Genomic DNA, 27,500 nt, shown 5'->3' with positions numbered 1-27,500 from the left:
GTCATTTACAGGTAGCGACCGACTCCCTCCATCCCCGATATACCGTAGACCTGCCCTTCTCTAGACCCTTGTATTCACCCACCTCTCCATCATCCATGATGAGATCAAACCACCATGGTTACAGTACACATTCTTGACCTTCACCGTTCACTCTCATCCCTTCCTATTCGCACAACATGCCACACTCCTCTGGTAAGGACTCTTCATTGTATTTAATGATTTTCCATTTAGCACATACGTATACAGCACCCTCCACGATTCCTCTTGGTTAACTCTGTGTTACTTTTTCTCCAGATCCATGAATGACACATGTAGTCAGTGGCACATATGGTCAGTGGCACATATAGTCAGTGGCATATATGGTCAGTGGCACGTATAGCAGTAGCACATATTGTCACTGGCACATATAGTTCACTCTCGTTCTCCAAGTATTTCTCACACTTGATCCTCAAAGCAAACACCAGGCCACACACCCTGTACCTCTCCTGTGGCCACACATCCTTTACCTCTCCTGTGGCCACACATGTACCTCTCCTGTGGCCACACATCATGTACCTCTCCTGTGGCCACATCCTGTACCTCTCCTGTGGCCACACATCATGTACTTCTCCTGTGGCCACACTCGAACTTCTTGCACTTCTTCTGTATTGCTGCACCTCATCATCGGACGGATGACTGCATGGCTTTCACTACTTCATTTTTATATTTTCCCACCATACCAATGGCCATGATTCCCACTCACTCCACAAGCCACCTCGCTCCACCAGACACACAGTATCCACCGTTGTATCATGTCACACGTTCATGTTCTGCAGAAGAATGACTCCATCTCTTGAGCATGGCGTTACGACCCTTGAGCATGACGTTACGACCCTTGAGCATGGCGTTACGACCCTTGAGCATGACGCTACGACCCTTGAGCATGGCGTTACGACCCTTGAGCATGACGTTACGACCCTTGAGCATGACGTTACGACCCTTGAGCATGACGTTACGACCCTTGAGTATGACGCTACGACCCTTGAGAATGACGTTACGACCCTTGAGAATGACGTTACGACCCTTGAGGATGACGTAACGACCCTTGAGCACCACGTAACGACCCTTGAGCATGACGTTACGAGCCTTGAGCATGACGTTACGACCCGTGAACATGACTTTACGACCCTTGAGCATGGCGTTACGACCCTTGAGCATGGCTTTACGACCCTTGAGCACCACGTTACGACCCTTGAGCACTACGTTACGACCCTTGAGCACTACGTTGCGACCCTTGAGCACCACGTTACGAGCCTTGAGCACCACGTTACGAGCCTTGAGCACCACGTTACGACCCTTGAGCACCACGTTACGAGCCTTGAGCACCACGTTACGACCCTTGAGCACCACGTTACGAGCCTTGAGCACTACGTTGCGACCCTTGAGCACCACGTTACGAGCCTTGAGCACCACGTTACGAGCCTTGAGCACCACGTTACGACCCTTGAGCACCACGTTACGACCCTTGAGCACTACGTTACGACCCTTGAGCACTACGTTGCGACCCTTGAGCACCACGTTACGAGCCTTGAGCACCACGTTACGAGCCTTGAGCACCACGTTACGACCCTTGAGCACCACGTTACGAGCCTTGAGCACCACGTTACGAGCCTTGAGCACCACGTTACGAGCCTTGAGCACTACGTTGCGACCCTTGAGCACCACGTTACGAGCCTTGAGCACCACGTTACGAGCCTTGAGCACCACGTTACGACCCTTGAGCACCACGTTACGACCCTTGAGCACTACGTTGCGACCCTTGAGCACCACGTTACGAGCCTTGAGCACCACGTTACGAGCCTTGAGCACCACGTTACGAGCCTTGAGCACCACGTTACGACCCTTGAGCACTACGTTGCGACCCTTGAGCACCACGTTACGAGCCTTGAGCACCACGTTACGAGCCTTGAGCACCACGTTACGAGCCTTGAGCACCACGTTACGAGCCTTGAGCACCACGTTACGACCCTTGAGCACCACGTTACGACCCTTGAGCACTACGTTGCGACCCTTGAGCACCACGTTACGACCCTTGAGCACCACGTTACGAGCCTTGAGCACCACGTTACAACCCTTGAGCACTACGTTACGAGCCTTGAGCACCACGTTACAACCCTTGAGCACCACGATACGAGCCTTGGGCCATTAACGTGATCCTTCCATTCAGGGTCTGGTCATGGGTGTTGTGCAGGCTGCTACCTTCTTCTCTGTTATGTTCATGCCACTCCTCTCTCGTCTGCCTTTGAAGCCTTTTGTTATTTTCTCTTAATTTGTCGCCCTTTGATGGTGTCCTTGGACTTGTCTGCCCTTTGTGAGATTCCCTCCCTCCTCTTCTTACCACTCGCCGCAGTCGTGCCCACCACATCTCTTGTTCACTGAGTTAGAACCTCACAATGACCCTTTTGGCTCATTCAGCTTGTTCTTCGTGTTAGCTCTAGAACATATCCTTTGTTCTTAGCTGCTGGTGTTCTCCGTCACCTGTGTTCTCTCTGTTGCACCCCGACCTCCCTTCCACCCTGCTCTGCCTCTCCCTCGTATGTGTGATCCACGTCTGCCTTTAATCTTCTGTTGTTCTCCTTCGTACTTTCCATGTCATATGTTCTTTTGTGACCTCCGTTTGTTCTTCACATGGTATCTGTTGAACTCATACTCATGAATGCTATTTTTTTGGAGTTCCCTTTCCCTTGTCTGTTGGAGGTATCTTCCTCTTGTCTGTTGGAGTTGTATTCCCCGTGTCTGTTGGAGTTGCCTTCCCCTTGTCTGTTGGAGTTGTCTTCCTCTTGTCTGTTGGAGTTGTATTCCCCGTGTCTGTTGGAGTTGCCTTCCCTTTGTCTGTTGGAGTTGCCTTCCCCTTGTCTGTTGGAGTTGCCTTCCCCTTGTCTGTTGGAGTAGTCTTCCTCTTGTCTGTTGGAGTTGTATTCCCCGTGTCTGTTGGAGTTGCCTTCCCTTTGTCTGTTGGAGTTGCCTTCCCCTTGTCTGTTGGAATTGCCCTCCCCTTGTCTGTTGGAGTTTCCTTCCCCTTGTCTGTTGGAGTTGCCTTACCCTTGTCTGTTGGAGTTGCCTTCCCCTTGTCTGTTGGAGTTGCCTTCCTCTTGTCTGTTGGAGTTGTCTTCCCCTTTTCTGTTGGAGTTGCCTTCCCCTTATCTGTTGGAGTTGTCTTCCTCTTGTCTGTTGGAGTTGCCTTGCTCTTGTCTGTTGGAGTTGCCTTCCCCATGTCTGTTGGAGTTGCCTTTCCCTTGTCAGTTGGAGTTGCCTTCCCCTTGTCTGTTGGAGTTGCCTTCCCCTTGTCTGTTGAAGTTGCCTTCCCTTGTCTGTTGGAGTTGTCTTCCCCTTGTCTGTTAGAGTTACCTTCCTCTTGTCTGTTGGGGTTGCCTTCCCCTTGTCTGTTGGAGTTGTCCTTTCCCTTGTCTGTTGGAGTTGCCTTCCCTTGTCTGTTGGAGTTGTCTTCCCTTGTCTGTTGGAGTTGCCTTTCCCCTTGTCTGTTGGAGTTGCCTTCCCTTGTCTGTTGAGTTGTCTTCCCCTTTTCTGTTGGAGTTGCCTTCCCCTTGTCTGTTGGAGTTGCCTTTCCCCTTGTCTGTTGGAGTTGCTTTCCCCTTGTCTGTTGGAGTTGCCTTCCCCTTGTCTGTTGGAGTTGCCTTCCTCTTGTCTGTTGGAGTTGTCCTTCCCCTTGTCTGTTGAGTTGCCTTCCCTTGTCTGTTGGAGTTGCCTTCCCTTGTCTGTTGGAGTTGCCTTTCCCCTTGTCTGTTGGAGTTGCCTTCCCCTTGTCTGTTGGAGTTGCCTTCCCTTGTCTGTTGGAGTTGTCTTTCCCCTTGTCTGTTGGAGTTGCCTTCCCCTTGTCTGTTGGAGTTGCCTTTCCCTTGTCTGTTGGAGTTGCCTTCCCCTTGTCTGTTGGAGTTGTCTTTCCCTTGTCTGTTGGAGTTGCCTTCCCTTGTCTGTTGGAGTTGCCTTTCCCTTGTCTGTTGGAGTTGTCTTTCCCTTGTCTGTTGGAGTTGCCTTCCCCTTGTCTGTTGGAGTTGCCTTTCCCTTGTCTGTTGGAGTTGCCTTCCCTTGTCTGTTGGAGTTGCCTTCCCCTTGTCTGTTGGAGTTGCCTTTCCCTTGTCTGTTGGAGTTGTCCTTCCCCTTGTCTGTTGGAGTTGCCTTTCCCTTGTCTGTTGGAGTTGCCTTTCCCTTGTCTGTTGGAGTTGCCTTTCCCCTTGTCTGTTGGAGTTGCCTTCCCCTTGTCTGTTGGAGTTGTCTTTCCCTTGTCTGTTGGAGTTGCCTTCCCCTTGTCTGTTGGAGTTGCCTTTCCCTTGTCTGTTGGAGTTGTCTTCCCTTGTCTGTTGGAGTTGCCTTCCCTTGTCTGTTGGAGTTGCCTTTCCCTTGTCTGTTGGAGTTGCCTTCCCCTTGTCTGTTGGAGTTGCCTTCCCTTGTCTGTTGGAGTTGCCTTCCCCTTGTCTGTTGGAGTTGCCTTCCCCTTGTCTGTTGGAGTTGCCTTCCCCTTGTCTGTGGAGTTGCCTTCCCCTTGTCTGTTGGAGTTGTCTTTCCCTTGTCTGTTGGAGTTGCCTTCCCTTGTCTGTTGGAGTTGCCTTTCCCTTGTCTGTTGGAGTTGCCTTCCCCTTGTCTGTTGGAGTTGCCTTCCCCTTGTCTGTTGGAGTTGCCTTCCCCTTGTCTGTTGGAGTTGCCTTTCCCTTGTCTGTTGGAGTTGTCTTCCCCTTGTCTGTTGGAGTTGCTTTCCCTTGTCTGTTGGAGTTGTCTTCCCCTTGTCTGTTGGAGTTGCCTTCCCCTTGTCTGTTGGAGTTGCCTTCCTCTTGTCTGTTGCAGTTGCCTTCCCGTTGTCTGTTGGAGTTGCCTTCCCCTTGTCTGTTGGAGTTGCCTTCCCACTGGTCTGTTGGAGTTGCCTTCCCTTGTATTGTAGGAGTTGCCTTCCCCTTGTATGAGTTGCTTTCCTGTTCTGTGGATTCCTTACCTTGTCTTGGAGTGCTTTGTGGTGTCTCCCTGTACTGTGAGTGCCTCCCCTATTCTGTTGTAGTGCACTTCCTCCATTGTCTGTTGAGTTGCCTCCCTCTTGTCTTGTTGAGTTGCCTTCCTTGTCTGTTGGACAGTTGCCCCTTTCCTGTTGTCCTATCTGTGAGTGTCCTTCCCCTTTCTGTTGGAGCGTGTAGTTGCCCTTCCGTGTGTCTGTTGGAGTTGCCCTCCCGTTGTCTGTTGAGTTGCCTTCCTTGCATGTTGGAGTTGCCATTCCTTGTCAGTCTGTTAGGTGTGCCCACCCTTGTCGTTAGTTGATTCCCTTGATCTGTTGGATCCTACCTTGTATGTTGGACTCCTTCTGTATTGCTTGTTGGACCCTTCTGTCCGTTCTTTGGATCTCCTGCCGTTTCTGTTGGACGGCGTTCCTTGTCCTTCTGTTGGACTCCATGTCGTATTGCTGTTGGACCCCGTCTTCTTGTCCCTTCTGTTGGACTCCATGTCGTATTGCTGTTGGACCCCGTCTCTTCTGTCTCTTCTGTTGGACTCCATGTCGTATTGCTGTTGGACCCCGTCTCCTCTGTCCCTTCTGTTGGACTCCATGTCGTATTGCTGTTGGACCCCGTCTCCTCTGTCCCTTCTGTTGGACTCCATGTCGTATTGCTGTTGGACCCCGTCTCCTCTGTCCCTTCTGTTGGACTCCATGTCGTATTGCTGTTGGACCCCGTCTCTTCTGTCTCTTCTGTTGGACTCCATGTCGTATTGCTGTTGGACCCCGTCTCTTCTGTCCCTTCTGTTGGACTCCATGTCGTATTGCTGTTGGACCCCGTCTCCTCTGTCCCTTCTGTTGGACTCCATGTCGTATTGCTGTTGGACCCCGTCTCCTCTGTCCCTTCTGTTGGACTCCATGTCGTATTGCTGTTGGACCCCGTCTCCTCTGTCCCTTCTGTTGGACTCCATGTCGTATTGCTGTTGGACCCCGTCTCTTCTGTCCCTTCTGTTGGACTCCACATCCTCTGTTTGTTCTGTGAGACGCCACTTCATTTGTTTTCCTCTGTTGGACGACCGTAGTACGAACGGTGCTGCAGTACATTACGAGAACCGTTGTAGTACTCAAGGCTCGTGCCGTTATACTCAGGGTCGCACCGTCATACTCAAGACTTACCGTTATACTCAAAGGTCGTACCGTCATACTCAAGACTTACCGTTATACTCAAAGGTCGTACCGTCATGCTCAAGACTTACCGTTATACTCAAAGGTCGTACCGTCATACTCAAGACTTACCGTTATACTCAAAGGTCGTACCGTCATGCTCAAGACTTACCGTTATACTCAAAGGTCGTACCGTCATACTCAAGACTTACCGTTATACTCAAAGGTCGTACCGTCATACTCAAGACTTACCGTTATACTCAAAGGTCGTACCGTCATGCTCAAGACTTACCGTTATACTCAAAGGTCGTACCGTCATACTCAAGACTTACCGTTATACTCAAAGGTCGTACCGTCATGCTCAAGACTTACCGTTATACTCAAAGGTCGTACCGTCATGCTCAAGACTTACCGTTATACTCAAAGGTCGTACCGTCATACTCAAGACTTACCGTTATACTCAAAGGTCGTACCGTCATACTCAAGACTTACCGTTATACTCAAAGGTCGTACCGTCATGCTCAAGACTTACCGTTATACTCAAAGGTCGTACCGTCATGCTCAAGACTTACCGTTATACTCAAAGGTCGTACCGTCATACTCATGGTTCGTACCGTTATACTCAAAGGTCGTACCGTCATACTCATGGTTCGTACCGTCATACTCAAGGTTCGTACCGTTATACTCAAATGTCGTACCTTCACACTCATGGTTCGTACCGTTATACTCAAAGGTCGCACCGTCATAATCATGGTTCGTACCGTTATACTCAAAGGTCGTACCGTCATACTCATGGTTCGTACCGTTATACTCAAGGTTCGTACCGTTATACTCAAAGGTCATACCGTCATACTCATGGTTCGTACCGTTATACTCAAAAGTCGTACCGTCGTACTCATGGTTCGTACTGTTATACTCAAAGGTCGCACCGTCATAGTCATGGTTCGTACCGTTATACTCAAGGTTCGTATCGTTATACTCAAAGGTCGTACGGTCATACTCATGGTTCGTACCGTTATACTCAAAGGTCGTACCGTCATACTCATGGTTCGTACCGTTATACTCAAGGTTCGTACTGTTATACTCAAAGGTCATACCGTCATACTCATGGTTCGTACCGTTATACTCAAGGTTCGTACCGTTATACTTAAAGGTCGTACCGTCATACTCATGGTTCGTACCGTTATACTCAAGGTTTGTACCGTTATACTCAAAGGTCAAACCGTCATACTCATGGTTCGTACCGTTATACTCAAAGGTCGTACCGTCATACTCATGGTTCGTACCGTTATACTCAAAGGTCGTACCGTCATACTCAAGGCTCGTACCGTCATACTCAGTGGTCGCACCATCATATTCACTGGTCCTACCGTCATACTCAAAGGGTCGTACCATCATACTCAGAGATCGTGCTGTCGTGTTCAAGGATCGTACCGTCGAGTTCAGAAGACCATAACGTCGTGTTTAAGGATCGTACCGTCGAGTTCAGAAGACCATAACGTCGTGTTCAAGGATCGTACCGTCGAGTTCAGAAGACCATAACGTCGTGTTTAAGGATCGTACCGTTGCCTACTGGGGTCTTCCCATGTGTGTTGCTGGTCTTGACGTCCAGGTCAGAGGTCAGGTAGTAATGTCTGCCAGGGATGGCCATCATGTTCAGAGGGTTATAGATACATGATATCATCTCAAATGGGTCAGTATTGTTGGTCAACAGGCGGCCTGTTGGTCTAGGGGTATGATTCCTGCTTTGGGTGCAGGAGGTCCCGGGTTCAAATCCCGGACAGGCCCAGTCATTATGTTTGTTGTTGTTGTTGTGGACGGTAGACGCCATCTCCCGGCCAACAACCTCTCAAAGCATCGCTGGCATTGATTTTTGAACGTCAGCTGACGGAAGGTTGAGAGTAAGTTGGCTGGAGCTGCCTGGCGAACGTTTTAACCAGCTTACGTATGGTGGCTGGAGCTGCCTGGCGAACGTTTTAACCAGCTTACGTATGGTGGCTGGAGCTGCCTGGCGAACGTTTTAACCAGCTTACGGTATGGTGGCTGGAGCTGCCTGGCGAACGTTTTAACCAGCTTACGTATGGTGGCTGGAGCTGCCTGGCGAACGTTTTAACCAGCATGAGTGTGGTGGCTGGAGCTGCCTGGCGAACGTTTTAACCAGCTTACGTATGGTGGCTGGAGCTGCCTGGCGAACGTTTTAACCAGCTTAGGTATGGTGGCTGGAGCTGCCTGGCGAACGTTTTAACCAGCATGAGTGTGGTGGCTGGAGCTGCCTGGCGAACGTTCTACGCAGCTTAAGTATGGTGGCTGGAGCTGCCTGGCGAACGTTCTACCCAGCTTAAGTATGGTGACTGGAGCTGCCTGGCGAACGTTTTAACCAGCTTAAGTATGGTGACTGGAGCTGCCTGGCGAACGTTTTAACCAGCTTAAGTATGGTGACTGGAGCTGCCTGGCGAACGTTTTAACCAGCTTAAGTATGGTGACTGGAGCTGCCTGGCGAACGTTTTAACCAGCTTAAGTATGGTGGCTGGAGCTGCCTGGCGAACGTTTTAACCAGCATGAGTGTGGTGGCTGGAGCTGCCTGGCGAACGTTTTCCTCAGCCTGATGCCTGGCGAACGTTTTCCCCAGCCTGATACCTGGCGAACGTTTTCCTCAGCCTGATGCTTGGCGAACGTTTTCCCCAGCCTGATGCCTGGCGAACGTTTTCCCCAGCCTGGTACGATAATTTAGTAGAATGGTTGGACCTTTGAACATGACGGTACGATACATGAGCATAACGGTATCATTATTGGGCAAGACGGTACGACTCTTGTGCATGACGGTACGATACATGAACATAACGGTACCATTATTGAGCATGACGGTACCATTATTGAGCATGACGGTACGACTCTTGTGCATGACGGTACGATACATGAACATAACGGTACCATTATTGAGCATGACGGTACGACTCTTGTGCATGACGGTACGATACATGAACATAACGGTACCATTATTGAGCTAGACGGTACGACCTTTGAACATGACGGTACGATACATGAGCATAACGGTACCATTACTGAGCAAGACGGTACGACTCTTGTGCATGACGGTACGATGCATGAGTATAACGGTACCATTATTGAGCAAGACGGTACGACCTATGTGCATGACGGTACGATACATGAGCATAACGGTACCATTATTGAGCATGATACTTGTGCATGACGGTAGGGTACTGGAGAACAGTGTTACGATACCTGAGCATGATGATGTACGATCCTTTAGTGTGGCGGTACGATCCCGGAACATGACGGTACGACCCAAGAGCATGCCGGTACGATCTTCAGCATTGTAGTACGATCTTAAACACAACGGTACGGTATTTAAGCCTGACGGTACGATCTATGAGCTCGGCGGTACGGTATGTAAGTCGGACGGTACGATCTATGAGCTCGACGGTACAGTAAGCCAGACGGTACGATCTGTGAGCTCGACGGTACAGTATTTATACCAGACGGTACGATCTGTGAGCTCGACGGTACAGTATTTAAGCCGGACGGTACGATCTGTGAGCTCGACGGTACAGTATTTAAGTCGGACGGTACGATCTGTGAGATTGACGGTACGGTATTTAAACCGGACAGTACGATCTGTGAGCTCGACGGTACAGTAAGCCAGACGGTGCGATCTGTGAGCTCGACGGTACAGTATTTATACCGGACGGTACGATCTGTAAGCTCGACGGTACAGTTCCCTGAGTACAAGGGTACACGCCTTACACACCATTGTGGTCTTTGAGCACCTCGGTCGGACCTTATTGTACGATCCATGGATTGGACGGTACGATGTTTGAACACGACGGTACGATGTTTAAACACGACGGTACGATGTTTAAACACGACGGTACGATGTTTAAACACGACGGTACGATGTGTGAACACGACGGTACGATATTTGAACACGACGGTACGATGGTTAAAGACGACGGTACGATGTTTGAAGACGACGGTACGATATTTGAACACGACGGTACCGTGTTTAAGTAGAACATAACATAATCGTTGAGGAGGAAGGTATGAATCGTAACATAACGGTACGATCCTCGAGTACGACGGGATGACCCGAGAACACCAAAGTTACGACACTTGGATACGACGTACGGACCATGTGTGTTGATGGTCTTGACGTCCAGGTCAGAGGTCAGGTAGTAATGTCTGCCAGGGATGGCCATCATGCTCAGAGGGTTATAGATACATGATATCATGTCAAATGGGTCAGTATTGTTGGTCAACAGGCGGCCTGTTGGTCTAGGGGTATGATTCCTGCTTTGGGTGCAGGAGGTCCCGGGTTCAAATCCCGGACAGGCCCAGTCATTATGTTTGTTGTTGTTGTTGTGGACGGTAGACGCCATCTCCCGGCCAACAACCTCTCAAAGCATCGCTGGCATTGATTTTTGAACGTCAGCTGACGGAAGGTTGAGAGTAAGTTGGCTGGAGCTGCCTGGCGAACGTTTTAACCAGCTTACGTATGGTGGCTGGAGCTGCCTGGCGAACGTTCTACTCAGCCTGAGTGTGTTGGCGGGAGCTGCCTGGCGAACGTTTTAACCAGCTTACGTATGGTGGCTGGAGCTGCCTGGCGAACGTTCTACCCAGCTTAAGGATGGTGGCTGGAGCTGCCTGGCGAACGTTCTACCCAGCTTGAGTATGGTGGCTGGAGCTGCCTGGCGAACGTTTTAACCAGCCTGAGTATGTTGGATGGAGCAGCCTGGTAAACATTCTCCCCGGCTTGAGCATCGAAGGAGCCTTTGCCATGGCTATGTTGTCTCGTATTCTTATCTTTCTTTTGAACATTCAAGAACATAACGCAGTTCCTTTGTTCTTGCTTCGATGAACTTCAAGCATATTAAGCCTGGTCCATACTTCAGTACCGTCATACCTTTAGTTTTCCTGTTGAGGTTATGAACGGAACTCTTTAGATCCAAAGCTTCAACAGCCAAAGTTGTTCTCATTGTCACCAGTGTAATGTACTACCCACACAGTACAGATGTACTACCCACACAGTACAGATGTACTACCCACACAGTACAGATGTACAACCCACACGGTACATTGTGGTCATGTTTAGTACCATGAACAGGACACTCTGTAGGTGTCTGTCATCGTCTTGTTTTATTGATTGATTTGATTTATTTATTTTCGGTATATATGATGACATTTTATTAGGGATGGGTCAGAGATCAGATAGGCCAAAGACGTATACTATGGCCTGCTGTGTTTTACCATCTCAATCAGGGGGTTAGAAACTGTACCTACCGATACCATGCCACACATCCCAGGCATTACACAAGTTCAAGGTAACTTGAGACATTTCTCCTCTTCTGCAGGAGTCAATTGTTCACTTCAGACTTTTTTTGTCATTGGTTAATCATATTTCTGTCAAAAATCATGAAATTTGACACAGAAAGTTACCATAAATTGCAATATTTGAACACCAATATTTTTCAGTTCGACCAACATGGATGAGATTCACCTTTATAATAAATGCAACATTTTCTTAATGATTCTCATGTGTCTTGACATGTTGTATGTAGGGTGTGTATGATGGACGATATAACCCCATTCGTTCGGGAAGGTTTGATTGTCGTATTTGATTAATATAGATGATCATTTTTGTATCTATGTGTATACATTGTTTTTTCAAGGACGTTGGAAGTTTTGTGTATAAGAGCTTTTAACACGACATTTGGCGACCCACATTACGTCCACACTTGTTAAACTTAACTTCTCAGGCCTTAACCTGCCACGGGCCCTTGGAACTTCTCAGGCCTTAGCCTGCCACGGGCCCTTGGAACTTCTCAGACCTTAGCCTGCCACGGGCCCTTGGAACTTCTCAGACCTTAGCCTGCCACGGGCCCTTGGAACTTCTCAGACCTTAGCCTGCCACGGGCCCTTGGCTCTAAGCATCCCGTCCCTGCTCTGTGTCCTCCACCTCCGGTATGATCTGATCAGTCTCTCGTGAGCACGACGTTACGACCCCTTGTAAAGGGAAGGTCGTAGGTCAGGGCGTCGTACCCACAGGTCGACCGTCGTACTTAAGAGGATGAGTAACTTGCCTATGTCGTAACGGTCATGGTGCGTCGGTGTTGGCTTGGAATAGGGCATGACGTGGCCTCTTAAAGCAGAGGAACACGGCTTACGAAAAACTTCATCTGGAGCCGGGTGTTTTGCCGTGACCAGGATTCGAACCTGGGTTATTGCGGCCACAACGCAATGTACTAACCACTATACGATCACGGCCGCTGACCCGATGAAACTATGTGGTGAAAAAGCATGAAGGCATCAGAACTCTTGTGCAGACTCTGTAACAGAAATTGAAGACTTTACCCATGTGTCACTTATTATGGTCTCACCTGTCGGTTTGGTTTGGATTCATTTGTCAGTTTGATATGGATTCAGTTTGATGTGGATTCAGTTGTCAGTTTGATATGGATTCAGTTTGATGTGGATTCATTTGTCAGTTTGATATGGATTCAGTTTGATGTGGATTCAGTTGTCAGTTTGATATGGATTCAGTTTGATGTGGATTTAGTCGTCTGTTTGATATGGATTCAGTTTGATGTGGATTCAGTCGTCTGTTTGATATGGATTCAGTCGTCAGTTTGATTTGGATTCAGTTGTCGGTTTAATTTGGATTCAGTTGTCGGTTTAATTTGGTCTCAGCCGTCAGTTTGAGTTGGATTCAGTTGCCAGTTTGATACGGATTTAATCGTCATTTTTATTTGGATTTAGCCATCAGTTGTATTTGGTCCCGGCCATCAGTATAATGTGTTGTGGTCTCAGCCATCAGTGTATTTATGTTGGTTTCAGACATCCGTTTATTTTTTGACCTTGCCACCTCACGGAAGACGTACCTATCTTTAGTGAACTTCAGCTCACACAAACGTAGATTGTAAGATGTATTAAGGTAAGGAGAGACCCACGTGTGTCCACCACAATTTAGGGACAAGTTAAAAGAATCAAACTGAGAGGGACCAGGGAGTACACGTTACGCTGTGAGAGGGACCAGGGAGTGCACGTTACGCTGTGAGAGGGACCAGGGAGTGCACGTTACGCTGTGAGAGGGACCAGGGAGTGCACGTTACGCTGTGAGAGGGACCAGGGAGTGCACGTTACGCTGTGAGAGGGACCAGGGAGTGCACGTTACGCTGTGAGAGGGACCAGGGAGTGTACGTTACGCTGTGAGAGGGACCAGGGAGTGCACGTTACGCTGTGAGAGGGACCAGGGAGTGCACGTTACGCTGTGAGAGGGACCAGGGAGTGCACGTTACGCAAAATTGGAGAAGCTCATACGAAATAGGAGGTGGATCAGCGGAACGAGAAGTTGCAACGACTTCGAGAAAGGTCCATTAATGCTGGAGCAGGTCCACCAATGCTGGAGAAGATCCACCATTACAGGAGAAGGTCCATCAATACTGGAGGAGGTCCATCAATACTGGAGGAGGTCTACCAATACTGGAGGAGGTCCACCAATACTGGAGGAGGGCCACCAATACTGGAGGAGGTCCATCAATAATGGAGGAGGTCCATCAATACTGGAGGAGGTCCATACCAATACTGGAGGAGGTCCACCAACACTGGAGGAGGTCCACCAATACTGGAGGAGGTCCACAATACTGGAGGAGGTCATCAATACTGGAGGAGGTCCATCAATACTGGAGGAGGTCATCAACACTGGAGGAGGTCCACCAACTACTGGAGGAGGTCCACCCAATACTGGAGGAGGTCCACCAATGCTGGAGGAGGTCCATCAATAATGGAGGAGGTCCATCAATACTGGAGGAGGTCCACCAACATTGGAGGAGGTCCACCAACACTGGAGGAGGTCCACCAATACTGGAGGAGGTCCACCAATACTGGAGGAGGTCCACCAATACTGGAGGAGGTCCACCAATACTGGAGGAGGTCCATCAATACTGGAGGAGGTCCACCAATACTGGAGGAGGTCCATCAATACTGGAGCAGGTCCACCAATACTGGAGCAGGTCCACCAATACTGGAGGAGGGCCACCATTACTGGAGGAGGTCCATCAATACTGGAGGAGGTCCATCAATAATGGAGGAGGTCCATCAATACTGGAGGAGGTCCATCAATACTGGAGGAGGTCCATCAATAATGGAGGAGGTCCATCAATAATGGAGGAGGTCCACCAATACTGGATGAGGTCCATCAATACTGGAGGAGGTCCATCAATACTGGAGGAGGGCCACCAATACTGGAGGAGAGCCATCAATACTGGAGGAGGTCCATCAATAATGGAGGAGGTCCATCAATACTGGAGGAGGTCCACCAATACTGGAGGAGAGCCATCAATACTGGAGGAGGTCCATCAATAATGGAGGAGGTCCATCAATACTGGAGGAGGTCCATCAATACTGGAGGAGGTCCATCAATAATGGAGGAGGTCCATCAATACTGGAGGAGGTCCATCAATACTGGAGGAGGTCCATCAATACTGGAGGAGGTCCACCAATACTGGAAGAGGTCCACCAATACTGGAGGAGGTCCACCAATACTGGAGGAGGTCCACCAATACTGGAAGAGGTCCACCAATACTGGAGGAGGTCCATCAATACTGGAGGAGGTCCATCAATACTGGAGGAGGTCCACCAATACTGGAGGAGGTCCATCAATACTGGAGGAGGTCCATCAATACTGGAGGAGGTCCACCAATACTGGAGGAGGTCCACCAATACTGGAGGAGGTCCATCAATACTGGAGGAGGTCCACCAATACTGGAGGAGGTCCACCAATACTGGAGGAGGTCCATCAATACTGGAGGAGGTCCATCAATACTGGAGGAGGTCCACCAATACTGGAGGAGGTCCATCAATACTGGAGGAGGTCCATCAATAATGGAGGAGGTCCATCAATAATGGAGGAGGTCCACCAATACTGGAAGAGGTCCATCAATACTGGAGGAGGTCCATCAATACTGGAGAAGGTCCACCAATACTGGAGGAGGTCCATCAATACTGGAGGAGGTCCATCAATACTGGAGGAGGTCCATCAATACTGGAGGAGGTCCACCAATACTGGAAGAGGTCCATCAATACTGGAGCAGGTCCATCAATACTGGAGGAGGTCCACCAATACTGGAGGAGGTCCATCAGTACTGGAGGAGGTCCACCAATACTGGAGGAGGTCCACCAAAACTGGAGGAGGTCCACCAATACTGGAGGAGGTCCACCAATACTGGAGGAGGTCCATCAATACTGGAGGAGGTCCATCAATACTGGAAGAGGTCCATCAATACTGGAGGAGGTCCATCAATACTGGAGGAGGTCCACCAATACTGGAGGAGGTCCATCAGTACTGGAGGAGGTCCATCAATACTGGAGAAGGTCCATCAATACTGGAGGAGGTTACACTCAAACTGGACTAGGTCCACCAGAACATGAGAAAGTTCATCAAAACTTCAGAAGGTCCCTCAAGACGGCAAGGTACACTAGAGCTAGAGAAGGTCCAATGAAACTTAAGAAGGTCCATCAGAATAGGTCCACCTAAATTAGAGGTTTTCTATATAATAATGGGAGTTCCAGCGAAACTAGAGAAGGTTCAGCAATACTGGATAAGATCCTCCAAAACCGGAGTATGTTCAGTGGAACAGAAGGTCCAGCCCAAACTAGGTCCAACGAAACTGGAGAAGGATCGGCGAGACTGGAGAAGCTTCAGCGAAACTGTGGGTCCAATGAAACTGGAGAAAGTACCGTGAAATAGGAGACAGACCAGCATGACGAGAAGTTGCAGTGAAACTCAAGAATGTCCAACGAAACTGGAGAAGATTTATCAAATCTTTAGGGCCAACGAAAAGAGATGAGAACATGGAAAGCTGGAGGACCAACGAAACAGGAGAAGGTCCATCATAATTAAATGACTATCGTAATTGGAGAGGGACTAGTGAAACTTGAGTAGGTTCATCGAAGCTGGAAAAGGTCCAACGGGACTTGAGAAGACTCATTGCAATTGGAGTAGGTCCATCGACATTGGAGAAGGGCCAACGAAACTGGAGAAGGTTCAGCAAAACTGGAGAGAGTCCAACCCAGTGAGTGGGGACAGTGAAACTGGAGTAGGGTCACCTGACTTGGACAAGGGCCAACTAAACGAGAACATGTAAATAAAGACTGGAGAACGTCAGACTAAGTTGGTCCGGCAAGACTGGAGAACGTTTTGAAAACTGGAGAAGGTCCGATGAAACTGATGAACGTCCAGCAAAACTGGAGAAGGTCCGATGAAACTGATGAACTTCTAGCAAAACTGGAGAAGGTCCGATAAAACTGATGAACGTCTAGCAAAATTGGAGAAGGTCCGATGAAACTGATGAACGTCCAGCAAAACTGGAGAAGGTCCGATGAAACTGATGAACGTCCAGCAAAACTGGAGAAGGTCCGATGAAACTGATGAACGTCCAGCAAAACTGGAGAAGGTCCGATGAAACTGATGAACGTCCAGCAAAACTGGAGAAGGTCCGATGAAACTGATGAATGTCCAGCAAAACTGGAGAAGGTCTGATGAAACTGATGAACGTCCAGCAAAACTGGAAAACATCCCTACTCAGAAAAGAAAAGGTCCGACAAAACTGGAAACTAAACTGGGGGAAAAAAAAGAGATCGTCCAGCAGAACAGGAAGGTCTGTCTGTCTGAACTGGAGGGAAATTTTTTTCTTTATTAATGTTCCGGGTAGAGTGGAGGATATGGTGATGCCTGACATGTTTATAATATTACAAGATTCAGTGTGTTGTCTTGAAACCGAGCTGAGGGAAACGAATGATTTTTGGGGGGAGAGAGGAAAAATGCTTTATAGCATGATCTAATTTAATACTGTAGATGTAACATGATAAAATGATCAGTGTGTAGATATACCGTGATATAATGATCAGTGTGTAGATGTACCATGATGAAATGATCAGTGTGTAGATATACCGTGATATAATGATCAGTGTGTAGATATACCATGATATAATGATTAGTGTGTAGATGTACCGTAATAAAATGATCAGTGTGTAGATGTACCGTTGTATGATCAGTATGTAGGTGTACCATGATATAATGATCAGTGTGTCGATGTACCGTGATATAATGATCAGTGTGTAGATATACCGTGATATAATGATTATTGTGTAGATGTACCATGATATAATGATCAGTGTGTAGATATACCGTGATGTATTGATGAGTGTGTAGATGTACCGTGAATGATCATTGTGTAAATGTGCCATGATATAATGATTAGTGTGTAGATGTACCAAGGCATATAATGATCAGTATGTAGGTGTACCATGATATAATGATCAGTGTGTCGATGTAACGTGATATAACGATCAGTGTGTAGATATACCGTAATGTATTGATCATTGTGTAGATGAACCATGATATAGCGATCAGTGTGTAGATATACCGTGATATGATTATCAGTGTGTAGATATGCCGTTATGTATTGATCGCTGTGTAGATATACCATGGTATATCATGATCAGTGTGTAGATGTACCATGATATAATGATCAGTGTGTAGATATACCGTGATATAATGATCAGGGTGTAGATGTGCCGTTATGTATTGATCAGTGTGTAGATGTGCCATGGTATATAATGATCTGTGTGTAGATGTACCATGATATAATGATCAATTTGTAGATATACCGTGATATAATGATCAGTGTGTAGATGTGCCGTGATGTATTCATCATTGTGTAGATGTACCATGATATAATGATCAGTGTGTAGTTGTACCGTGATATAGTGATTAGTGTGTAGATGTACCGTGATATAATGATCAGTGTGTAGATATACCGTGATGTATTGATCAGTGTGTAGATATAATAATCAATGAGTAGGTGTACCATGATATAATGATCAGTGTGTAGATGTATCGTGATGTAGTGATCATTGTGTAGATGTATCATGATATAATGATCAGTATGTAGATATACTGTGATATAATGTTCAGTGTGTAGATGTATCGTGATATAATGATCAGTGTGTAGATATACCGTAATGCATTGATCATTGTGTAGATGAACCATGATATAATGATCAGTGTGTAGATATACCGTGATATAATTATCAGGTGTACCATGATATAATTATCAGGGTGTAGATGTAACGTGATATGATGATCAGTGTGTAGATATACCGTAATGTATTGATCATTGTGTAGATGAACCATGATATAATGATCAGTGTGTAGATGTACCGTGATATAATTATCAGTGTGTAGATGTGCCGTTATGTATTGATGAGTGTTTAGATGTACCATGGCATATAATGATCAGTGTGTAGATGTATCGTGATGTATTGATCATTGTGTAGATGTATCATGATAAAATGATCAATATGTAGACATACCGTGATATAATGTTCAGTGTGTAGATGTGCCGTTATGTATTGATCAGTGTGTCGATGTACAGTGATATAATGATTAGTGTGTAGATGTAACTTGATATGATCAGTAGTTAGGTGTACCATGATATATATGATCAGTGTGTAGATGTACCATGATATAATGATTAGTGTGTAGATATACCGTGATATAATGATCAGTGTGTAGATGTACCATGATATAATGATTAGTGTGTAGATATACCGTGATATAATGATCAGTGTGTAGATGTGCCGTTATGTATTTGTCAGTGTGTAGATGTACCATGGTATATAATGATCAGTGTGTACATATACCGTGATGTATTTATCATTGTGTAGATGTACCATGATATAATGATCAGTTTGTAGATATACCATGATATAATGATTATTGTGTAGATGTACCATGACATAATGATTGGTGAGTAGATGTAATATGATATGATGATTAGTGCGTAGATATACCGTGATGTATTGATTAGTGTGTAGATGTACCATGATATAATGTTCAGTGTGTAGATGTACCATGTTATAATGATCAGTGTGTAGATATACCGTGATATAATGATTATTGTGTAGATGTACCATGATATAATGATCAGTGTGTAGATATACCGTGATGTATTGATGAGTGTGTAGATGTACCGTGAATGATCATTGTGTAAATGTACCATGATATAATGATTAGTGTGTAGATGTACCAAGGCATATAATGATCAGTGTGTAGATGTACCATGATATAATGATCAGTGTGTAGATGTACCATGATATAATGATCAGTGTGTAGATGCATCATGATAGTGTTCATAATAACTTACCAGACTGACGTGTAAGGAACTGTACAATTTTAATCCAGCAGATTAATAACATGACTTGGTAACTCAGGATTACATGTGATTTTCAGTTGTATGTGGTTATATGTAGGACGACGTATTGTGTAGCAGATTAATGAGAATAGTATGTATTTTGTTTATGATTTCTTCTTCTGACGCGTGAGATGAAACTTGATTATTTTTCGCCAGAGTAGAGTGTACCTGGAGTTGGTAGAGTGTATTATTGCTTCAGAGTCAGGTATATTACTTAAGACTGGTGTAGCACCTGTAGTGTCGTAGAACTTTTCTCGGTACGTTTGACTATTACAAAAATGTGGCTTCCGCGTCCTCCACTCCCCGGGACACGTTAGAGTAAGACTCGCTCACTGCCGAGAACTTGAAGAGCTTCCTTCTTCAGGCGTCTCTGTTGCGCTGGCAGGATACGTGTGTGGCTGTAGTAGGATAACCCGGTCTTCCTCACCTGTAGTTGACAACGTGTTTCAGGTTAGGTTCCCTCCACCCTCCCAGTGTCAGTTGTGAGCATTGCCTTCACCAGTGAAGCATCTTCTCCTGTAGTGAAAGAACTACAGGAATACATTAACCTTAATTTCTCCTGTAGTGAAAGAACTACAGGAATACATTAACCTTAATTTCTCCTGTAGTGAAAGAACTACAGGAATACATTAACCTTAATTTCTCCTGTAGTGAAAGAACTACAGGAATACATTAACCTTAATTTCTCCTGTAGTGAAAGAACTACAGGAATACATTAACCTTAATTTCTCCTGTAGTGAAAGAACTACAGGAATACATTAACCTTAATTTCTCCTGTAGTGAAAGAACTACAGGAATACATTAACCTTAATTTCTCCTGTAGTGAAAGAACTACAGGAATACATTAACCTTAATTTCTCCTGTTGTGAAAGAACTACAGGAATACATTAACCTTAATTTCTCCTGTAGTGAAAGAACTACAGGAATACATTAACCTTAATTTCTCCTGTAGTGAAAGAACTACAGGAATACATTAACCTTAATTTCTTCTGTAGTGAAAGAACTACAGGAATACATTAACCATAATTTCTCCTGTTGTGAAAGAACTACAGGAATACATTAACCTTAATTTCTTCTGTAGTGAAAGAACTACAGGAATACATTAACCTTAATTTCTTCTGTAGTGAAAGAACTACAGGAATACATTAACCTTAATTTCTCCTGTAGTGAAAGAACTACAGGAACACATTAACCTTAATTTCTCCTGTTGTGAAAGAACTACAGGAATACATTAAGGAGACGTACGAGCCACCACTTCTTTAGTGATCAGGATCGTCTCCCTCCACACACACACACACACACACACGCACCAGGAGGGCTGTTCCATTCTCAGTAGTGGGGGGGGGGGGGGTTCTCGTCCAGTCTCTTATATAGTGGTCCTTTCCCTGTTCAGTGGAGCGGGTCCCACCGGGTCCACACTGATGCCTGCTTGGGCAGTGTGGGCTATAGCTCACCCTTGACTCACAGTAGCAACGATTCATCACGAAAATCACATCTGCTAAACGGTTTCTCTTAGGAATGTAAGAAGAGTTGGTCAGTCAAATAGTAAGTGATGGAGGTCTGTACGTCCCCAGGGAGAAGTCAACACCCTAGTGAGAACATGTGAAGAATCAGACCGTATAATATCAGGTGTTGAGCTGGCTCGCTCTGTAGGAGCACTTAGTCCTTATGTTACCACAAGCCGGATCCACCTGCCACTTATACCTCATACATGATTATCCTGTACACACGTCTCCATTACTCCCAGGTATCATGTATATATGTTCATTAGGACATTTACTGTGGTAATTTATCATGTATATACGTTCATTAGGACATTTACTGTGGTAATTTAAGTTTATCATGTATATACGTTCATTAGGACATTTATTGTGGTAATTTAAGTTTATCATGTATATACGTTCATTAGGACATTTATTGTGGTAATAAGTTTATCATGTATATACGTTCATTAGGACATTTATTATGGTAATTTAAGTTTATCATGTATATACGTTCATTAGGACATTTATTGTGGTAATTTAAGTTTATCATGTATATACGTTCATTAGGACATTTATTGTGGTAATTTAAGTTTATCATGTATATACGTTCATTAGGACATTTATTGTGGTAATTTAAGTTTATCATGTATATACGTTCATTAGGACATTTATTGTGGTAATTTAAGTTTATCATGTATATACGTTCATTAGGACATTTATTGTGGTAATTTAAGTTTATCATGTATATACGTTCATTAGGACATTTATTGTGGTAATTTAAGTTTATCATGTATATACGTTCATTAGGACATTTATTATGGTAATTTAAGTTTATCATGTATATACGTTCATTAGGACATTTATTGTGGTAATAAGTTTATCATGTATATACGTTCATTAGGACATTTATTATGGTAATTTAAGTTTATCATGTATATACGTTCATTAGGACATTTATTGTGGTAATTTAAGTTTATCATGTATATACGTTCATTAGGACATTTATTGTGGTAATTTAAGTTTATCATGTATATACGTTCATTAGGACATTTATTGTGGTAATTTAAGTTTATCATGTATATACGTTCATTAGGACATTTATTGTGGTAATTTAAGTTTATCATGTATATACGTTCATTAGGACATTTATTGTGGTAATTTAAGTTTATCATGTATATACGTTCATTAGGACATTTATTGTGGTAATAAGTCTGTCATGTATATACGTTTATTAAGGCATTTATTGTGGTAATTTATCATGTATATACGTTCATTAGGACATGTATTTTCTGATCTCGGTCTGTCCTTATTGTGATTATAGTAATGAGTGCGTGATGATGAGACTGATCAATGGTTTCTATGATGATTTATTCACGTCCACACCAGAGTACATGCCAACACCAGACAATGTAGCGCTTGCCGCTCACTCCATGCTGTACGTTAAGTTCGTAATACGTTATTATCAGAACTATGATCTCTCCAGTTCTCCCTGGCTAGCTTGAGGCCTTTAGCACTTGTTAATAAATTGATATACACGTAGAATATGTTTTTTGTCATTTCATAAGGGAAAACTTGGTATCTTGATTTTCTTTTACCTCTGAGAAGTTACTTAAGCTTGTAATATTCGGTGGTTTTCGGGGTTTAGGGAGACCCCCGGCCGCCGCAACTTCCCGCCAGAACCAGTGTTCCCTCGCTTGATCAAGACCACTTGTTATTACCCACACTACACATCATAGTCTCAGTCCCCTGGTGGCAAGCGGAAGATATCCCATCAAAAAATTATAGTCCTATCGTGAAAAGTTTAATGGAGCAGTATATATGTAGTGCGCCACTGCGAGCTGTAGTTTTTAAGGTCGCCTCCCTCGTGTGTCGAGCGGCCAGACATAATGCGTTCTCTATTACGTGTGTGTGTGTGTGTGTGTTTGTGTAGGTGTGCGTGAAGGTGGAAGATGATACAGTGGGTTAGAAGGGAGATGGTCCGCGGAAGAGCGGGCACTGATAGTGGTGAAGAGATTATAATCAGTGGGGTTACGTCAGAGAGAGTGGGTAGATACACAGAGTGATGGGAGACGGGAGGCAGTGGACCCACACTGTGTAGGGAGGTGGTATGGATAGTGACATTGTGGAAAAATAATGATGTAAGGAAGGTTTTTTTTTTATTTATTTTGTATTCGGTGTTGATCTTTATGTTTCAGTGAACCGTGGGTCTGGCTTGTGTGTCATGTTGTGAAGGCTGTGTCTGCCTGAGCCACTTATAAGAATGGTCAGTACAGTAATGACGTAAGAAATTAATTAGTTTTTTATTATAGTAAAAAAATTTCATCCATCTCTATACATGGTATGGCCTTCAGAGACAGGACGAGGTGGCCGAGTGGTTAAGGCGTTGGACTGCTAATCCAATAGGGTCTCCCTGCGTGGGTTCGAATCCCATCCTCGTCGAAGCTTATTTTTTTTTTTATTTTTTTTTTTGTGTAAGATTTAGACTTTGGTGTAGCGCGTGTCATTATTGTTCGTATATATCTGAAAGAAATGATGAACCATATAATTACATACTCTCAAGTGAATTATTATTATTATTATTATTATTATTATTATTATTATTATTATGAAACTACATTATATGTCACGTGTATATAGATGCTCGGTTTCAGACTTGCCGAGGAGTGAGTGTCTGGGGTGGCTAAGGTTTGGGGTTGGGGGGTTAAGCACGTCCAAGGTGTGTTTAACCCTACCCTGTAGTAAGGGGTAAGAGGGGATATTTCCCCTCTCCCCCTTACATACCACAAAAACATGGCATCATGTGTGGAATGATCATGGGCATGTGAATGGAATGGTACATGAGGGGGAGGGGACAAACTGGTGTTCTAAACCCAGGGATAATCTTCAGTCCTGTGCCAAGCGGAAGATATTAACCCACGAGTAGTGAGCGAGGGAACGTTCATCAGATCAGCGGCTGACAGTAGCGAGTGGCAGACGGTATGTGCTGACGACGGTGTGGTGGTCGTACCAGCTGAGGATACACGACCAACTCTCTCTCTCTCTCTCTCTCTCTCTCTCTCTCTCTCTCTCTCTCTATATATATATATATATATATATATATATATATACACTGCTATATCCTCTCTTTCATCTGACATTGTATACACACACACACACACACACACACACACACGAAAACTGAACAAAACATGTTTTGCCCAGACCCGGGATCGAACCGGGGACCTTTAGATCTTCAGTCTAACGCTCTCCCAACTGAGCTATCTAGGCTCTGTTTCAATGGTCTTTTGCAATCTTGGAATTCATTCATTGTGGATTCTTGTCATAATAATTCACTCATCTGTGACACAAAGTGTAGAGGTATAAATGTGAACTAAAGTGAATGAAACGATTATAAAGAAAAAATCGTGTTCGACATCTGTGTTTAAATGCGCGTCCCACCAACTAACGTGTCCCACTGACCTGTTCAACCCATTACACTTGCTTTTAACTCAGTTATACATTAAGCTGGTGTTGCCTCTTCTCACGATTTTACTGTGACTCTGTGTAACCCAGTGGTTTAGCACTTTTGTATCATGCAAAAGATATTACAAAACTTAAAACTATAGTATGGGATATCCCAAAACTTAAATCTATAAACATTTACACATTTTGGCCTATAAACAATCCCTGAGTCTGCTTACATTAACTATATTGTCTCAACTTTCTCTAATCTCTTTATTCTTTCCATCGTTGTGCCGTAATTCATATTGACACAAAAGCTCTTATATGTCAGGCATTATGACACTACATGTTCTCCCGGGGAAGCCTGCCACAGCAGGTGTCACACACACACTGGGGCAGGTCTCTGGGTGAGTTCGGCTCAACACACCAGGAACAACCCCCCCAGGCGACGAGGTTGGAGCTGATCTGTGCCTACCCCGACCCTACTGCCGGTGGCGCAGACGGCGGGGGGAGACAACAGGTCCTCACAATATGAACTGTACTGAAAATGTCGATTTATGGTGATGTAGGAGCGCCATACCTCGACACCTTTATCATCTGTGGTTTGTTACCACAACGAGTGGTGTGTGTGTGTGTATGTGTGTTTGTGTGTGTGTGGGATCATGTGTTTTGACAGTGTAAAGCAACAAACTAATTTGTTGTATGTGTCGTATGCAAACGCAAAAACAGTTTTATTAAAAAATCTATCAAAAATATATCGTGAAGCTTGTGTTGCTCAGCCACATCACACCTGACTTGTTACCAAACCTTCCATACAGTCCCAAGACACGCCCAGCTTCCCACGTGTCGTTACTCCCAGCCAGTGTCGGGTTCAGGCAGAGGCGAAGGAAGCTTTAACGTAAGGCATCACGGTATATAAGGCCTCGGAGCCAACTGTGAGACACAGGAAAACGATACAAGCCATTAAAACAGCTCACAACTGTTGACATTATATTTCACCATGGGAGAAAGCTCGTGGGAGGCCAACAACAACAGCAACAACAACCTACTGCTCCATTAGGGTAGATGTTGTAGGTAAGAATATCATAACTACATTGAAGACTTCAAGATTTCCACATCACGAGCAAGATTTCCACAACACGAACAAGATTTCCACAACACGAGCAAGATTTCCACAACACGAACAAGATTTCCACAACATGAACAAGATTTGCACAACGCGAACAAGATTTCCACAACGCGAACAAGATTTCCACAACATGAACAAAATTTCCACAACACGAACAAGATTTCCACAACGCGAGCAAGATTTCCACAACGCAAACAAGATTTCCACTACACGAACAAGATTTCCACAACACGAGCAAGATTTCCACAACGCGAACAAGATTTCCACAACGCGAACAAGATTTCCTCAACATGAACAAGATTTCCACAACGCGAACAAGATTTCCACAACACGAACAAGATTTCCACAACGCGAACAAGATTTCCTCAACATGAACAAGATTTCCACAACGCGAACAAGATTTCCACAACACGAACAAGATTTCCACAACGCGAACAAGATTTCCTCAACATGAACAAGATTTCCACAACGCGAACAAGATTTCCACAACACGAACAAGATTTCCACAACACGAGCAAGATTTCCACAACGCGAACAAGATTTCCACAACGCGAACAAGATTTCCTCAACATGAACAAGATTTCCACAACGCGAACAAGATTTCCACAACACGAACAAGATTTCCACAACGCGAACAAGATTTCCACAACACGAACAAGATTTCCACAATGCGAACAAGATTGCCACAACATGAACGAGATTTCCACAACATGAACAAGATATCCACAATATGAACAAGATTTCCACAACGCGAACAAGATTTCCACAACACAAACAAGATTTCCTCAACATGAACAAGATTTCCACAACACGAACAAGATTTCCACAACGCGAACAAGATTTCCACAACGCAAACAAGATTTCCTCAACATGAACAAGATTTCCACAACACGAACAAGATTTCCACAACGCGAACAAGATTTCCACAACGCGAACAAGATTTCCTCAACATGAACAAGATTTCCACAACGCGAACAAGATTTCCACAACACGAACAAGATTTCCACAACGCAAACAAGATTTCCACATCATGAACAAGATTTCCACAACGCGAACAAGATTTCCACAACACGAACAAGATTTCCACAACGCGAACAAGATTTCCACAACGCGAACAAGATTTCCACAACACGAACAAAACACGAGCAAGATTTCCACAACACAAGCAAGATTTCCACAACGCGAACAAGATTTCCACAACATGAACAAGATTTCCACAACATGAACAAGATTCCCACAACGCGAACAAGATTTCCACAACACGAGCAAGATTTCCACAACACGAACAAGGTTCCCACAACACGAGCAAGATCTCCACAACATGAACAAGATTTCCACAACACGAACAAGATTTCCACAACATGAACAAGATTTCCACAACGCGAACAAGATTTCCACAACGCGAACAAGATTTCCACAATGCGAACAAGATTTCCACAACATGAACAAGATATCCACAATATGAACAAGATTTCCACAACATGAACAAGATTTCCACAACGCGAACAAGATTTCCACAACGCGAACAAGATTTCCACAACTCGAGCAAGATTTCCACAACGCGAACAAGATTTCCACAACTCGAACAAGATTTCCACAACACGAACAAGATTTCCACAACTTGAGCAAGATTTCCACAACACGAACAAGATTTCCACAACTCGAGCAAGATTTCCTCAACGCGAACAAGATTTCCACAACGCGAACAAGATTTCCACAACACGAACAAGATTTCCACAACTCTAGCAAGATTTCCACAACACGAACAAGATTTCCACAACACGAACAAGATTTCCACAACCTATACGCATGTCAACCATTACCTATACGCATATCAACCATTCTCATATTACCAGCACATGAGTAGACTGAGCTTATGTCAGGTCTATGAACAGACCCTACATCGTACAGTATTTCTACACCTGCACACTGTCCCTGTACCCATCAAATACCTGCTGTGTATTGATAACTAATTATAGTATCACGTTTTCAGTTCATTACACATTAGTGTCGTAGATAAAGATTACTGTGGTGTCTTG

The 27,500-nt window shown here is 45.0% G+C and overlaps 1 protein-coding gene and 5 non-coding genes across 6 annotated transcripts in view; 4 read left to right on the top strand and 2 right to left on the bottom strand.

The window, feature by feature from the left end:
- The window catches only part of LOC139749891 (uncharacterized), a 226,424-nt gene that overhangs the window by 119,556 nt on the left and 79,368 nt on the right, over positions 1-27,500 (top strand). The gene's annotated exons all lie outside the window — the stretch shown is intronic.
- On the top strand, positions 7,853-7,924 carry TRNAP-UGG (transfer RNA proline (anticodon UGG)). Its single transcript has one exon. It is a non-coding gene; the product is annotated as a tRNA-Pro (tRNA).
- On the top strand, positions 10,419-10,490 carry TRNAP-UGG (transfer RNA proline (anticodon UGG)). Its single transcript has one exon. It is a non-coding gene; the product is annotated as a tRNA-Pro (tRNA).
- TRNAH-GUG (transfer RNA histidin (anticodon GUG)) lies at positions 12,347-12,418 on the bottom strand. The gene has a single exon. It is a non-coding gene; the product is annotated as a tRNA-His (tRNA).
- Positions 23,249-23,330, top strand: TRNAS-GCU (transfer RNA serine (anticodon GCU)). The gene has a single exon. It is a non-coding gene; the product is annotated as a tRNA-Ser (tRNA).
- TRNAF-GAA (transfer RNA phenylalanine (anticodon GAA)) lies at positions 24,086-24,158 on the bottom strand. Its single transcript has one exon. It is a non-coding gene; the product is annotated as a tRNA-Phe (tRNA).

The sequence above is a fragment of the Panulirus ornatus genome, chromosome 8 (genome assembly GCF_036320965.1).
Source record: "Panulirus ornatus isolate Po-2019 chromosome 8, ASM3632096v1, whole genome shotgun sequence".
NCBI lineage: Eukaryota > Metazoa > Arthropoda > Malacostraca > Decapoda > Palinuridae > Panulirus > Panulirus ornatus.
The sequence above is the reverse complement of the archived record's forward strand: the minus strand, read 5'-3'. Positions and strand labels throughout refer to the sequence as shown.